General features: G+C 40.0%; 1 protein-coding gene across 11 annotated transcripts in view; it reads right to left on the reverse strand.

Annotated features, from left to right (window-relative positions):
* LOC308200301 (uncharacterized protein) overlaps positions 1-15,947 on the reverse strand; it is a 234,760-nt gene that overhangs the window by 175,010 nt on the left and 43,803 nt on the right. For 2 of the 11 annotated variants that reach the window (XR_013955459.1, XR_013955460.1), the window contains one exon: positions 12,022-13,048. The exons of 1 other annotated variant lie outside the window; for it this stretch is intronic. The gene's annotated coding sequence lies outside the window, so the exon portion shown is untranslated. 8 more of the 11 variants (XR_013955455.1, XR_013955453.1, XR_013955454.1 and 5 more) reach the window with 8 other exon arrangements.

Below are 15,947 nucleotides of genomic sequence, written 5' to 3' on the forward strand. Positions count from 1 at the left end.
GTGGAAACCCACCTGGGTGAAGGGACACCCACAGGGCCTCCAGGGACATCATCTGCGGGACCCTGCGACAACCCGTGTTGTGACCAACAGCTAAACCAGCATGCCTTTGTCAAAATTCCCCAATTTAATACTAAACTAAGTTGAACTTTCCCAGCAGAAACCTTGATATCCCCCTCAGACCCATTCCAGTGAAGAACCAGCATATAAGATAGCTTTCACCCGCTCTGCTCCAGGACTGTTGCAGCCCCTGAACACCGCTTGGACCCAAATCTAACTTGTCTGTCTTTAACCTTCTGTTTTCCCCTAATTTTCAAGTCCACGCTGTGCCCTTTTTTTCCTCCTCTTCTAACTGGGGCAGCAAATGCTCCTTCTAGAATTTAATGGCACCAGGCAGATGAGCCCTTCATCCAGGTAAATATCAGGCTGACAGAGGCCTTACCTCTGAGCACCCACAGCTGATCTGCTGCTCTCGAGGGTCACCTACTGCTTGTGCTCTTCTGTCAGCCTCTGGTTCTGCACAGCATGCAGGGCTGCAGCTCCACACACAGCTGGGCCAGCCAAGGTTGACACACTGCTGTAAGTGCCTTTGTTCTCAGGGAACAAATTTGCTATTACCAGCACTTCCATCCCAGGAACAAGAAATGCTTCATGAAAGCCCACCCACACCCCAAATCCTTTCCCTTTTCCAAGAGAAGCACAGACCAATACATTTCTGGCTGAGGCTGCTGGGCTGCAGGTTCGTGGCTCAAAGCACTGCTCCATCTGAGTGCTGTTCGCACATCCAAATTACTTAAAATTTCCTGGAGAGACCAGTACTCCTCCTCCCAGCTTTCACACCCACCCTGCTCTGGACAGAACCCCAAAGAACATTCCCTCTGCCTTTCCTCTCTCCGTCTGTCTCTATTCCCTCAACCTACCTCCTGCTAGTCCCCCAGTGTTTTTAACACAGCTTTTGCCCTCAGCCCCAGCTCCCATTCCCCAGGGTTCTGGGGACTTAGCAGCCCCTTTGTCACAGCCATCAGCGTCCCAAGCTCTGCCATGCGCTCACACCGCCCAAAAGAGGCGGTCCAGCTCCCTGGAGCTCAAGGCATCTCCCCATGCAGCCCAGGCTCCAGGGGAACTGTTTTCAGCACTAAAAGCTGATGCTGTCTAAACAGCAGAAGCCAGAAAAGCAGTGAAACAGAAATTTAAAAATAATGAAACAGCTTGGTAACACAATTCTCTACCCTGAAGTCCTCCAAAACAGCAATTCACTGCTTGAATTATGGACAGAAGTGATTGCTGAGCAAATCTGTCCACTTCCAACAGAAAGGGAAATGCAGCCTCTCTCTTTGGTTTTAGCTCTAGCCCCAGACAGCACCAGAAAATGCAGGTGAATCAGAGGAATGAGCAATGAAGGAAAGCAAGGGAAGACACCCTTCCTGGGAATGTCATTGCCCAATTTCTGTTTTAGTTTTAAGCTTCAGTTCAATGCACTTGTGACTATATTTGACTCCCTTGAATAATGTCTAATACTTATATGAGTCTGCTGCAAATTCAGTTTGTTTCCAAGCAAATTCTGTACACCAGCTTTGATCCTGAGCAACGAGACCATTAAAGTCAACAGGAGTTTTTCTGTGGGTTTTTGATCCCATTCCCTAAACTCAAATATCCAAGTCAATTTAAGTAAAGCACTACCAGAGCATTTACAGGACAGTTTTACCTGTGAACTTCTGTTGCCTGCATTTCTGCTGTGCTGCCAGAACCTCAGACGTGAAGAGTCTCCTTCAGTAAGGGATTGCTCTAGGAGCACGATTAACATTTCATCAGTCCTGCAGGAGCAGGACCAAAATCTACAGTCAGCCCCACAAGACAGCAACTGATACAGGGACAGTAAACACCACCAGAATCAACAGACTTGCTCTTACTGCTTAGGAGCTCTGAATTTGCCCAGGCATTATCACATCCACAAAATGGGGTGGTCTGCCATCCCCGCTGCTGCCTGCAACACTAATTCTCCACCCAGAAAGTCCTGCACGTCACGTGCTAAGGAATTTCTTCCATTTATAAATGATTCCTTATTAGCTCCGATACAGGGGCTTCTGCCACCCCCTGAAGCATGTCTAAGCCCGGCACCAAACTCTCACTGGCAGTTTTCTGGGTGGGTTACTAGAGTCAGAAAAATACTGCCAATGCTCTGTGTGACTTACATAGCATTATTAAAGCAATATTTTTTATATTATTACCAAAGTCTAATACTGTTTTGAATTTGCAGTTATGGAGTCCGTTTTAAAGCACTTGATTATACTTTGAGAAGAAATAGTCTTACAGTACAAGTCATTTTCTCAAGTACACTCGAAGAAAGGATAGTCTATGGCTCAGTAAATACAACAGTCTGAAAAGTTATGAGCTATCAGACTAAGCTGAATTGACTTACTGATATTACCTGCAATGAATGAGTTTTAGATAGCCTCTCATAAATAGAAGGCTACAGAGCCTACGATTTTATGGATGTCTTGTACTTATCAATATATATGAGAAATGATGCTGTCAGGCTTTCGAGGGGATACTATGTGAACCACACCACTGTCAATTTAATTTTTTATGATTAAATATTTGGTGCTGTTAAAGGTTATTTAACATTTAATATAGCTGCTCTTCTACATAGCTGATAACTGTCATCTTTACATAATACTGAGGCTGAGAATGGATGGGGAAGGCATATTTTTTAGAAGGTTCCTATTTTTTTTTTCAATTTACTGTTAGATTTGTTCCAGTAATAGAATAATATTGGGCGAGTTTAAAAGGCTTTCAATATTCAGATGTTCAAAAATTTAGTCTTAATGCCAGCTGCAGCTGAGCTCAACATTTGCTACTGAGGCTGCTGAATTTTCCTTTGCAGTAGAAAATCTCTCCCAGGTTGTACTGTGGGATGGCAGCTCATTCTGCAACGGAGATCCTTGGGGCTCATATTCAATCTAATCATCTTTTATATCTTTAAAAGAGACATCATCTACTTAAACATCACATTCCTATTTGATCTTTTTTTTTTTTTGTACTTTTTAAGGTTCCAGTAGCTGAAAGAGATGAAAGACAAAAATATTTTTGTGTGTTTTGCAGCAAGTACGCCTTGTGCAGTGACAGAATGCTGTCTAGGCTGGCACAAGCTCCTCCCCACAGCCATCCTGCAAACATTTTCAGATTTGAAAGAAAAATACAAGTGGATCTACCCAGGAAGGTCATTGCTTTTAATAAGACAACTCACGTGTATAAAGGTAGGTAGGCAGGCTTGTTTCCAAAGCTCTTGCATACAGAAGCATATTAAAGAAAAAAATGTGAACATGAGGAAGGTACCAATTCTTAAAGTCAAAGAAATTATCAGTAAACTACGCAGACTAAATGAAAAGATCTAGTGCTATCACTATTTTTTTTCCATTTAAAAATTGAGCATGTTTACTGGGCGTCCTAAGCAGAGGCCAAAGCTATTCTTTGCTTCCTATGCAATAGCACATCAAAAAGATGGAATTTGTAAAACATCAGGAGGCAGAAAAAAAAATGTTCCTATAGTTAAAAATAAAAACAAAATGTATAAACAATAACAGCCACAAAACCTGAGTGTAGACTCAGGTCACTTCAGGTCTTGATCTCAATTATGTTTTCTGTCAAGTGGATCCCTTTGCGGAACTAAGCCTTTATATTTTCTTCAGTAGCACTTATTACGGTACATTTACAAAGAAATCTTTTTATTGCTTTTCAGCGACCAAATTATTTTCTTGTGTAATAAAGCCCTTTATGCAGACTTCCCTTAGCAAAGTATTAATGTAAAAATACAAGCCTTCTTAAATCTCCAAAAGCTATCGTCTGATTTTCCTACAGCCGAGGGTCTTTGAAGGTACTGCCCTGTGTCCTGTGGCTACTTTCCCATCAGCACATGTCTGGTCTTCACCAATGCATCCCAAATGCAGGCATAAACCACTGCTTTGCAGCCTCTAGCATCTTATCTGTAACAAAGCTCATTAATTGTGAGGACAGCACCTCAGAAACACGAGCAGAAGTATTTCTTATCAGCAACAGCAAAGAAGCACATGGGGGTCTCTCTGAAGGAAAACGGATTGATAACAAAACACCAAGATACTGAGAGCAACCCGGAGAGTCCTGGGCATCAGCTACGCACACAGGAACAGGGCAGTGCTACCTTTCTGCTGCCCAGATGGACACATCTTGCCTGGGTGCAATACGAAAATGGTGGACATGCTTGGGTGGTGCTGCACAGTCCTGTCGGCACAGGTCAAGTCATCTGTGGAGGAGGAAACCTGCCTTTGAGAGGAACTGCTCAGCGGTCCCCTTCCAGCCTCCCTACAGACTCTGTTGAACCTTGACTGGGCTGGTTTCACACACATCACACTTTCAAACTTTACTCCACAGCTATGAGAAATAACAACATAAATTAAAAAATAAAAAATAAAACCATGAAGCTGCCGCAAAAATACGCACATGGAAGTGGGACCAAACCATCAACTTCAAACGGTGTCACCTCACAGACCTGGGAAAGCTCACACTCTTCTGTTAAAATTGCTTACCTCTCCTTCAATACAAAAGACTTAAAGCAGAGAAACATTTTAACCACTCTGAGCTGCTTCATATTTAACCCTAGAGTCAAACTGAATCTGTGGGTGGTTGAATGAAAGGTTTTGTTGGGAGCGTTTTTCAAATGTAACTTCCAACACGCTTACTGATCCCTTTCAGTGCAGTCAACCAAATTCAGATATTAAATGAAATTAACATTTTTTTTCAGATATTCAAATACACTTTCTCCACCTCCGGTAAAGTATATTTCAATATGTCAGGTCAAATCTGCAAAATAAATAGGGCAGAAATACAGATTTCCATATTGAAAAAAAAGAAAGATTTTAGTGAAAATTCTCAAACACGTGAAAGGCCTATTCTATCTCTTTGCAGCAGAGGTAGGAAGGGCAGAAAATTATGACACAGTAATTATTATGATGGATGTTGAGCCAGTCCTTTATATTAGATACACTGCTTGTGCAGGAACCAGCACTACAGATTGCATACTTCACTAAGCAGGACACTCGAGATTATAATGGGCAATATAGATTAACAACATTAGGTTAAAGCAGGATAATTCTTCTTCTTTCTCATTTCTATTCCTTTCCCATGGACCAGCTTCTGCTTTAAATTTCCGTGCTTCTTGCTTCCAAGACTTAATCTGCACATCAAGCAGGCATTTTCCATTTCAGGTGGTACATATTTAGAGGACGTTGATGGAAATTTATAAAATTACAATGTTGTAAAATCAGTATGACTAAAGAATCAGACCTATCTGTTGCTAATTAAAGGTGATGTTGTGTTTGCTTCTGCTGTCTCATCCAAACGGCAGGAAAGATTCATCTTACTCCAAGCCTGCATGAGAACGCAAGAGGAAAGCTTGTCTCTGCACCGTGTAAATAATCAGCACGCTGTTATAAGAGGGCCTACTTATAATTGTAGCAATTATTTCAGTGTCAGTGTGAGACTGAGGCAGTGTAACACTGTGCACATAGGCAGGGGCTGAAATTTGTTCTATGCTCATCCCTCTCAGACATGGGTTGCTAACAAGAAAAAAGCCAAATTGTGTTTCAGTAATTATCTTCCCCGCTGCAGTCCCACTCCTAACAGTCAGGGGAAATCAGCTAAATACCGTGCAGAGCTCTGACTCAAATCTTCGTTGAGCAAGGGGAATTTAATTTTATTTTTTATTTTTTAAACTTTGGCCAAAATTCCTTCCCTCTTCAGAAGGGGCAGCATTGAGGTACTAAACCCCACCCAAGAAAGGTCTAGGTAGCAGACGTAGGTGCTGGGCAAGCACAGCTTCCACCACACTTCAGCTAGTGACACCGGTCAGCATTGGCTCATGTTTCCATAAGATCCTACAGCACATTGTGGATTTGCACTGCTTTTAAGCTACATGACATGGCTAGGTGAATCTCCATCCCACAAAAGATATGAAAGTCCTTACCACGTCACAAATTCATAGAATGGCTTGGGTTGGAAGGGACCTTAAAGATCATCTTGTTTCAACCTTCCTGCTATGGGCAGGGATGCCATCCACTAGGACCAGGTTGCCCAGGGCTGTGTCCAACCTGGTCTTGAACACCTCCAGGGATGGGGCATCCACAATTCATACGCAATTAAACAATAGGAGAGCACAAAAAAGGCAGTCTAAATGATGGTGGGCTGCCTGCAGACTTGAGTGTTTGAACATGCCTCTCCACAGGCTAAGCCAGGCAGAGAGCATGTGGAAAACCAGCGCATGGTTCCTTGGGTCTGTGCACAGGCATTGTACCAGTCTCGGCAGCAGCAGTGTAGTCGGGTGTTTTCCACACCACCCCATTTCTTTTGCAGCCCACGGGGTCCCAGTCTCCCTCCGTCAGGCATGCTACAGCTCTCAGCAGCACTGCGAGCATTGGTACCCCCCCGCTCACTCTGCGCTGATTCCTAAAGGACCACTTTGGCATGTGGCAGTGACTGACCCCTTCCAGCACGCTGCAGGACCGGATTCCAGTACGGCTTCATGAGGAGAGCTGCTAAATGTTTAATGTTAGCTGCAGTAGAGAAACACTGTAAACATTTCCTGTAATTGGTCTGCTTTAAAAATTGATTTCATGTGAAAAAGCAAAGGAAGTATCACACTGTACTCCGTGGCTCAGGGGTGCTCATAAGGCCCAAGATGTAAAAATAAGAGGGAAGGAGTCGTCACTGCAGCACTTCTCTTCCAATCTGGTCCTGAGGGCAGACAGCAGACATGCCTGTCCCCCAGCAGCACGCCCACTCTCTTTAACCCTTGGATAGGGCTACACTGAGAGGCAAAGAAGGGGTGGTGGGGCTACTCCAGGAGCAGCTTACAGGTCTTTGCCCTTACTCCTATGTTCAGCCCAAGTGCCTCCACTGATGTAAAGAAACAGGAACAGACAGCAAACATATGCTGAAGGGGAAAAGGGAAGCATGAGCATGAAGAAGGAAACTCTGTGACTTAGGTAACAGAGACTGAAAGGACTGGAGATGGCTTGTGCTGTGCATTATCAGTCCTTAGGACCAGAGATGATAATGCAAAAGCAAGCTTACTGTGAATTTATGAATTGGTAAGTCACTTTCTTATAACAGCCCACAGTGAATCACTGTTTGTTCCTACACTTCTGTAACATGTTATGCATTCCCTACCTGCTATCAGACTTTATCTCAGTTTTCTTCTTATTTGTCAAACACAGAATTCAAGATTTCTCCTAAATCAACTTAGCAAAACTGTGATATTTTCAGTCCTCTTGATTCCTAGAAAAGGGAGGGAAAAGTAGTTTATTCTTTCAAGTCCACCTAGTTGTAACTTCTGCAGAGTTTGGTTAGTCATTTTCTTACATTGAAAACGGGGGCATCACTGCATCTCTGGTAAGAAGAGGGAACAGCTCAGTGGGCAGGGGCTTACATATAGGAAGGTATTGCTCAGTTCCTGTTTCTACTATTCTTTTTTTTTGTAAAGGTACAGAATCTCGCTCCTATCAGATCCATCAAGCAGAGAAGGTATTTCTCGATGTTCACCTATTCAGTATTTCAGCCACTGTCCATCCAGGGAGAGTATTATCTCTTTACAGTAGGACTTCTACTACTGTGAATATATATACTGTGGTTTTGATCCTGTTCAACCTGCTGCCTCTCATTGCCATAAAACACAGATTTTAATGTCCCTTTCATCCCAGGATCTAGCAGCCTAGAGCTAGTATTAACTGATCGTTCTGTTCATTTTGTCTTGCAGGATTTCCCCATGGCATTTTCACCATGATGGAGGACAGATTTCTTACTTATAGGGGCTTATGTTATATCCCTTTTCTATCTTTTGAACATTGGTAGTATCACCCATATTTCTATAGGAAAAAAATCCACAAAAACTACCTATCCTTTTTATTAAAGAATTTATTATTGTGTTGTGTTCCACATTCCCTATGAGGGCCTGTCACTCTCTCATTACTTATGTAAGAAAATAATTTGTCCTGTCAAAATTTCTGTTGCTCTTTAATAAGAAGTAATTAGGTATGGAAATAAACAATCTATTTTCCTCCAGACACAGATTGATTGGCTTATACATTAGCTGTACCTACTAGACTGTTGTCTGTACATGTGCAAATGAGCAGGTGTGCGTGCAAGAGACAGCGAAAGAAAGAAATTACTGAGGGAAACAACTTGAGGAAATCAGTTTTGCATTTAGATTGATTTCTGTCATGAGGCCAGGTAAACATAACTTGAGTGAGACCAAAGTTGCTAGAAGGAACATATAATGTTGAGCGCTCAACCTGCGACAGTCCCAAGGCTTTTACCATAGTTTTAGCATTCTACACCTGAACTGCCCAAAACACTCTGTTCAAAAGGTCATCACTCAAACTTCAAGATACCACAATTTATGAAGTGTGTGAAGAGGAGCATCATGAGCACCAGAACATGTATCTATACCAAGCAAACACAAAGCCTTCCCATTAAGGAGAGAACCATCTGGCTGATCGGGCATGTCTGGACAACCCTAAGGCTTTGTTTTTCCAAAATTAGATCAGTCCTGATACATCATAAAAAAATCAAGACTCAAAACATCCTAATAAAAACAGCATGATAATGTGCATGCCATACTATGATTTATTATAGACATCACAAAAGAAAACAAAATTCTGCTACTCCCCCCAATTTCTAAAGTGGCTTATGCTACCTAGAAAATGAGAAATATATATATTTTTATCAAAGGAAAATACATTCAATTTAAAACATTTCCTAAAAAAATTAACAACATCAATTCATAGCTACTTCCTCTACAATAGTAATTCAATAACAACCATAATCCAGTCTTATCTGGTGTAGTATGTCAAAGAAAATGCTTTGGCTTTTAATGATCATCATCTTCAAGCTGTTTTTTCCCCTCAGAGGTTATTATACCTTCAGGCACTATTAGCTTCCTACAATGACTCTTTGCTGTCGGATGATGGGGCATCCCATAAGGAATTGTAATACCGAAGATGACTAGTCATGTTCTTTTACTACAGGTCGAGAATATGCAAGAGATCTTGTAATTTAAGCCACTGAAAAAAGGAACAATTAACTGGCCCAAGGATTCTTGTGCTGCTGCAGAAAAAGGCCTATTCTTGTTGGATTTCTTGGTTTTCATCACCACTTGCTGCAGGGATTAGGGTAAGCTCTTTTCATTTACAAGTAGAGTTGCTCAGGAAAAGAGGAGCTTTCCTTCCTTTTCTTAGATAAAAGCCCTAGCTTTGTATGCTTTTAAAGAGAATTCTAAAGAAAACACTGTTCCTAACACCTCCGAAATTTCTCCATGCTAGATGTCAGTATACCTTTGGCTCTCCCTCCTCAGCAACACTTCAAACAAACATTCCCTTACTGGTTTATGTCAGGTTAATGGTGTATGCACACTACACATTTTTTTATACACACAAACACACAAGTAATAAATAAACTTTACAGTTGGCCATGGTACATCAGCTGAGTATTGGAGGAAGAGCTTGCAGTGATGGCCAGCCTGGGCATCAGCAAGACTGAAAGGGCAAGGAGGGAATTCAAACAGGCAAAACTAAAGCTACAGACAGACAGCACATGTCCAGCCCAGAAAAGCATCTTGTTCTTAATGTGAGACCAGAGAGAGCAGAAGTTCAACACCTAGCTGAGAAAATACTTATGGTGAAAATATTTACTGTAAAGGATTCATATGAGCTGAAATTCCATGCACACATATGAGGAACAGTACTACTCTTGATCATAACTGAGACAGTGACAGTGATGTGATAAGGATGATTAGATCTATAGTAATGCTTAACTCTAATAGAAGAGACACCTAAAAATGATTAATAGGGAACTAAGAGATTGAAGATAAAAAGGGAAGACATTTATGGGTTGCATGGGGACTATTTAGAAAGCTAAATGAGATATTCAGAGGAAATGCTTGCCACCTATCCTTTCAAAATGATCAAAGAAAGTTTGATATAAAACCAGAATCAAAAACAAACAAATGACAACAATAAAAATGTCCAATAAGAGACAGAGGACATTCTTCTTTAAAAGGAGAAATCAGATCCAAAACAGTAAAAGAGCCAAGTTGAAACCCTGACACTTTAGATAAGAAGATATAAGAAAGTAGGACAAAAAAAAAAAGGATTTCTAACCGTCAACATGTTATAGACAAAAAAAAAGTAAATAGCAAAAACTTTTTCAATCCACAATCCAAAAAAGAATCCTACCAAAGAGTCTGCAGGACTGATAAGAAATTGAGCTATTAAAGAAAGATTGAAGGAAGATAAAACCGTTGCAAAAAATCAAAAAAGAAAAGAAAAAGAAAAATCCAACCCTAACTGCATTCTTTACATCAGCTTTCTTGATGGAAGAGATTAAGGATGTTCAGCTATCAGTGAATTTTTCAACTCCTTTTTTTCTTTTCTACACAGGAAATATGTCTGAGGAATCGTGTCAAACTGAAATGTCAGTAGAAGTTTCAGAATAAATGAATAAAATTAGTAGTAACAAGTCACCAGCATCAAGATAGTATTGGATATGAAATAGCCAAAGTACTTACTGTGGCATGTACCCTATCACTGAGCATTCAGCTCAGTATTAAAGACAGAAAAAATGAAAAAAAGCAGTTTTTAAAAGGCTTCACAGGATGAAGGAGCTAGGTCCATTAAATCTGACTGGTTGGCTGAAACAGAACAGAATTAGCAGACAATTAAATAAATTTAATACAATAAAAAACTGCTAAAATGGCTATCGTTAGAAGAAAAAAAATCTTGACTCACAAACATACTTTGAAGGATTTGGTAAGTTTGTGAACAGGAATGACCTGGGTGAAATATTGTAGCTCCTACTTCACAGAAGCTTTGGGTCATATTCTTTATCTAAACCTTGTTAAGAGCTGCGGGTGTACTGGGATGAAACAAGATGGTATTCCTGCACCCACCAACAGGATCAGAGGCAGCAAACAGAGGGTAGGAAGGAAGAAATTGTCCCATGGGATCTGCTCACTGCATTGGCACATGACAGGGAAACCAATGCAACTCCTCAGGTGAGGAATTTCACCGAATATACAAAGCTATTCCTGCTACTCAAAACTAAAAGTGGTTCTGAGGTATCTTGTACGTAAAGTAAGCGGGTGAGAGAATGGCAGTTAAAATGTGAAGAAATGAAAGTCATGAAGAAGAAATACGTAAGACCTCAGTTATCTCTGGATTAACTATGACTATTTAGAAAAGATTTTAAAGTAACTGTGAGAAGCTCTCTAGAAAGATCCTCTTACTTTAAATGATGGTAAAAAAAATGTAAATACAATGCTAGAACCTATTAGGAAAGCAATAGTTAATTTAAAAATAAAAAACAGAAACAACCTTTGTTGACTATATAAATCTACGCGTGCCATCTCCGTAGACAACCCCAAAATTGACAGAGCAGAACCAGGAAAAGCAATGGAAGGGAGTAACCCGAACGATCAAATATATGAAAAAAAGCCTATAAAATGCAGTTTTACCACTATTTCCCAAAATATAAGATAAAGGCATGTAAAAAATTAAAATGGCAGAAACCAGTCTGAAACAAGCAAAAGGAAGCTCCTTTTTCACCAAAAACAAAATTATTTCTTAAATCTCCTTGCCACAGGATCTTGTGAGTACCAACTGTTCTGACAATTTTGAAGAAAAAATAGACAAGTTAATGGAAGAAAGATATTATATATGATTACTTGAACATTACATCCAACTTACAAAACTCCCTAAGCCACAACTGCCACAATCTGTAAAGATAATTGGGGAGAAAAGTCGCCATTTAGTGATTCTCTTCTTCTACTCTTTCTTTGAAAGCCTGCTACAGATCACTGCCAAAAACAGAATATGAGACTGAAAATACTTGGATTACACTGATTATGGCTGTTTCTGGTTTTATGGCAATAGGAAATGTTAAGTATAGTTGTAAGAAATGATTATATGGAACTGTGATTAATTGGACACAACAGCAAACTTTGATGATTTCTTTAAGATTCTTTAGTAAAATCTTCAAAGTTAATGGAAATTTAATATAAAATGTGTTTCTTTCAAATAGGTATTTAAATAGGAATGCTTTAATTAAATACTTTCATAGCAAGTGGCCTTGATAATAAGTTAAATGTAGTTTCCATTTTTACAGAAACTGTTACCATTCTGAAATGTCTTTGCCATTCATCTTGGGAAAAATGCCAAAATGATAAAACTTAACTTGAGCATTTAAACCAAATTTAAAAAAAAAAAAATCCCCGAGAGCAATCCTATTTATAGGGGACGAGTTGTCATTAAAACAGCCCTTTTCAGCAAAACAGCTGTTCTGATTAAAAAAATTACCATCCAGCTTCACTAAATAAGGTCACTCATATCAGGCACACTTTGGCATTGTTGCTGTGGTAAATTCAACTTGATGGATTTTCCTTTAGAAATGTGGGTTCGTCATTCAGATCAGACATCAGTGGAGAACAGAGAAGAACCCTTCAAGATATACGGCACAGGAGCATTTGTATTTTCAAAGTGAACTGGATCTTACTACGGTGCAGTCCAAATTAAACTCCGAGTATAACCTCATAAAGAGCATCCGTGGACACTGAACCGCAACAGTCAGCTTCTTCAGCTGCTTCATACAGTATTCACCACCTCTTCTTTCTGAAGAAATCCTTTAGAGAAAAGCTGCCTCTTTCAATCTCCATCCAGGCTCTGTTCTGTATCATTGTGTCACCAGTCTTGTTTATGAGACATGGTCAGGTCCGCTTTTTGGATTTGTGGGTGGGTTCTTTTTGGCTTCGTTTGGTTGTTTTTTGTTGTTGTTGTTGTTTTTTCCCTTCTCCTTATAGAAAACACTTCCAGAGTACCTCCCTTACACATGGAGGCAGTCAAATAAAATATAACATGGTCTACTGAGCTTCTAAGGACAGGGATTTATGTGGATAGAAGAGGGGAGACGGTGCATCCTTGTTGGAAAAGCTGTTAATCTTGACAACCTCTAAGGACAGAGGTTGAAGTGCCTAGTGAACCCAAAATACACAAATATGATTCATCAGTCCTGAGATTCCTACAAAAGCCCTTCCAAGATCACCAGAATTTAGGTGTTTTTCGGCTGCCCTGGGTCAGTTCACTAAAGACCATTGCATGAGCAAGATATATTTCTATAAAAAACATCCTTTCGTATAATTCCCCAGAAGTTACTAGGCCTAGTAAAAAGATTTTACTCTCTCTTCTAGATGCAAATGAAGAAGCATGATCCCTCTTCATTTGCATTTTCATGGTTTTCAAGCTATGCAAGTTGTACTATCACCAATATTACACAAACTTGCTGAGATACTCCTAACTTAAATGACAAAAAAATACTGAGTGGATACTGGAGTTTCCATTCACGGTGGTTTAAATACTTCGTCTTTTACTGCTAATAAAGAATTGATGTTTATCATTTACGTTCAGCAATATGTAAAGTTGTTACAGGTATGTACATCGTGAAAAGTCTGAAAAGCATATAAATGTAAGGTCTGCACAATTATGTTTGCCGAGCATGGCACATTATTCTAATTTAAAATTTAGCCACAGTCATTTTAATTTCAGAATGGAAAGAAACCTATTACTGTACTGAGATTTCGAAGATTTCTACCTTCCTTATGATACAGAATTTTGGTGAATTAATCCAGTCAGGTAACCTTGAAAAGCCTCCTGTGCTGTAAGTCCGCATGTCATCTCAAAGCCTCTGTTTTCTCACATCTCTCAGCTCTGCACAGCCCAGCTCCCAAGATCCTCGCCCAATTTCTTTTCTTTTTAAAGCCCAAGATGCTTCCAGAGACTTTTAACAGTTCCTTATGCTAGGTACAGTCCCTGAATTCCCCCCTCCAGTAAATCCATCCCTGCCTTAGGCCAAGAGAGCACTGGAGGTTTCTCATTATCAGGAATAAGCCACAATAACTAGCAAAAATCAAAATCTGCACTTGAATAGCAGCTGTAAAAAACAGCTCCCTTCGATGCATGTGCCTAACCTGTTTTTTTCCTTACTAGGACCACAAGGTGCACCCCTTGATCCCAGTCCTGACTTTCAGCCCATGCTGTCTGTATGAAAGAGATCAATGGAAAACATGTTAGGGAGATGGAAGGGACTTGTCTTGCTCAAACTGAAAAACATGTTGGGGGACTTCTGCTAAATTCATTTTGAATTGATCTAGAACATTTAATTTGACCCAAAAGAAAATAATCTTGGCTTTGCTATATGGATTATTTAACTTTTTTGTTGTTCTTCTTTAACCTTCAAGTTCAGGTCACTCTCTTCCATGAAAAATACTACTTTGAAACAAAAAGTTGGAAAGCTTTTCTTGATGCAGTGATCCCAAAATGAAACATTTCATTGGAATAATGTGGTGAAGAAGTACATGGAGATGCTGTGCTGGGGTGAGGCTGCTGTCACTCACAGGTCCAAGAGCCCACCTCAGGCTCAGCAGTGCAAACAAGAAGAGGGGGCTTCAGCCAACTGTGCCAAAGTGCTTTGATGCTTTCTAAATCTCTGTCCATGTGTTAGTATGAATTACTGCCAGAATGCAATTTGAATTCATAAACAGTGTGCACCTCCCTGCCAAAATCCCATTTTTGAACATAGACACTCTTTGCCAGAATGCCACCCAGTTGCTTCCAAACCTTCTGGCCACATGAAGAAAAGAGACAGCCAGTGACTCATCTGAAATGAGTCTCAAACCCTGCAGTGCTGCATCTCAGCGAACAACCTCTCCTTCTCCAGCCACTTTGCTCTGCAGACCCATCCATTCCCCAGCACAGCACAGCCTCCTGGGGATGCTTACTAGCATTTTTCTGGGCACACTTTGCTGCTAGACCTCTCTGTATATTCTCAGAGGACTCAGGCAACCACAGACATCAGCTCTCTGGGGTCATGCATGTTTCTTCCATCCATAAGACCTTTTATAAGCTGCAATGACCCGAAGTACTTCATAAATAGTCCCAACATTTTATACCCTTCATTGTGTATCCAGTCATACCACCACAATTACATATCCCAGGAGACACAGCAGCAGATCTCAATGACAGACAAAAAAAAGCAACTGATCCACATAGCATGTTTCTAAAACCGAAAAGAAACAAAAAAAAATGCTAGGGGACAAGCCATTCTTTCCCTCCAGCCAAAAACACTGCCTTGATTTTTCCAGTGCAAAGCCACATTCTGTGACAATGATTTGGTTTTAAATGTCTCCATTTCTACTCATTTTTACCCAGACAGCTGTGAGTCAACGAGTTAGAGCCCACTTATTCCCCTATATCTCCAATATTTTTTATTAAGTAATTCCAGCCAAGGAAAGAACCTGATTTTGTGTTTGTATTTTTGCTGCTCTCAGCTGTGCCCTCTCTTTTCAATGTGATTCACCAGTGACAGCCCTGCAGAAAGTGCTTTTAACACAATGTACTTATGAATTATGAAAAAACAGATTTACAATCTAATCTCTCCATTTGTAGCAATGTGTATTAAGTTCTGTTAGCATCAGAAACAACTGTAAATATAGTGTATGCCTAAGAAGAGTATGCCCATATTATCATCAGTAAAAATCATGTGCTTTTTCCTGAGTCCTGCTATTTAGATGAACTAGAAACAGTCTTATTGGAAGAAAATAAAGTTTTCCCAGAATTCTTTGTTAGTTCAAAGCAGAAACAGTCCACTTAAAAATGAGTTAATGGTTGATCTTTCCAGCTAGTGTCTACACTTTAGTCATTAACTAGCAAAATGTTTACACCTATAAAAATATCTGTTTCCTAGGGATTATTAATCATAGTTTACTGAGAAGCCATCAGTTAAATAGTTTAGTTTCCCTCCCCTTTAGAAAATTAAAATGCAGAGATATTCATTTCTGCAATGAATATCTATCCAGTAATTACCATATTTACTTT

This window comes from Anser brachyrhynchus, assembly GCF_964034855.1.
Source record: "Anser brachyrhynchus genome assembly, chromosome: 10".
In the NCBI taxonomy this organism is placed as follows: domain Eukaryota; kingdom Metazoa; phylum Chordata; class Aves; order Anseriformes; family Anatidae; genus Anser; species Anser brachyrhynchus.